Source organism: Rhagoletis pomonella, unplaced genomic scaffold, assembly GCF_013731165.1.
Source record: "Rhagoletis pomonella isolate Grant_MI unplaced genomic scaffold, Rhpom_1.0 Rhpom_scaffold_00002, whole genome shotgun sequence".
Lineage (NCBI taxonomy): Eukaryota > Metazoa > Arthropoda > Insecta > Diptera > Tephritidae > Rhagoletis > Rhagoletis pomonella.
In genome coordinates this window covers 46,619,215-46,620,573 of record NW_023458556.1, presented here as the reverse complement: position 1 = coordinate 46,620,573, position 1,359 = coordinate 46,619,215, and positions in this window count along the sequence as shown.

Below are 1,359 nucleotides of genomic sequence, written 5' to 3'. Positions count from 1 at the left end.
CCTCACCTCACCTCACCTCACCTCACCTCACCTCACCTCACCTCACCTCACCGCACCGCACCTTTCAAGACCCCTTAATTTTTTCATTGTAGAGGATATATTAACGCACCCTCTTCCGTACAATTTCCGCGGATATCACAGTAGGGATTACTTTCGTGCTTGAATCTGTACCGATAAGCTTCGAAGCTACACACATATGTATATACTTTTCTGCATTTTCCCCACATTCCATTCATTGTCTACCATCTATCTATTAGTTATACGAATTTAATAAAACATGCCATAAACATACCATACAATATGTGCAGATACATGCATGCATATGTATGTAAATGACATTGATGTAGATAAGTATGTATGTACTTGCGCTATTTTCTAAACATACGTTCACAATGCAGATTGTTTGATTACTTTCCAATATTTACAGGGTGCGTCAACAGAGACATCAATAGCCGAATTCCCCAGCAATTTAACTGGAAAATTATTTTTTATCTTCTGCCAATTTCCATATAAAATTCAAAAAATTTAAATCATTTTTGATTTCAATTGCTTTTGTGAAATTGGCAGCAAGAAATACGAAATATCATTCGTTGCAATTTTCTTGCTGCAACAATTTAGCCGAAAAATCTAAGAATTATATTATTTTTTTATTTTCTTTATACATGCGTAGATACATACATATCGTTAGTATAGTATGGAAAGGGCGTCATTAACTTCGTCGCTGAAATACAAAAAGCCGAAACCAACTAAACACCCAAACAAAATTCACTTTTTGATTGATTACAATGTGCGACGTAAATTTTACACACAAAAAAAAAAATAATATATTCGCGAAACTATGAGTAAATTATAGTAAAACTGCGTACTTATTTTTTCTCTCTTACGTCAGGATTTCTTTAAAAGGAGTTTGAAATTTGAAACATATGATTATTTCAAATTTTTTTTTTAAATTCGGAGCAACGTAAATAACAATAACGGTATCATATAAAAGAAAAAATTCTGTAGAATTATAGCAGAAAAATTTTTTTGTGCATTAAGACGAATGGGTATGGAAATGACATTTACAAATTTTGTGCTTAAATATCCTTGAAAATTTACGATACATATATATTTTAATTATTGTTTGAGGACTAAAATACACACGACCTCATCATCAAATTTCGTCCTGTAAACTTTATTAAGTTAAAAAGATAAAATTTATTTAAGTGCATTTTTAATACCTATTCGTCCTTGTAAACCAAAAAAATTTATTGTTTTAAATTCTGCAGAATTTTCCCTCTCATTTGTTACCCATATTGTTATTCTACATTGCACTGATTTTTTAAAATAATTTTTTGAATTAAACATATCATTAAAATA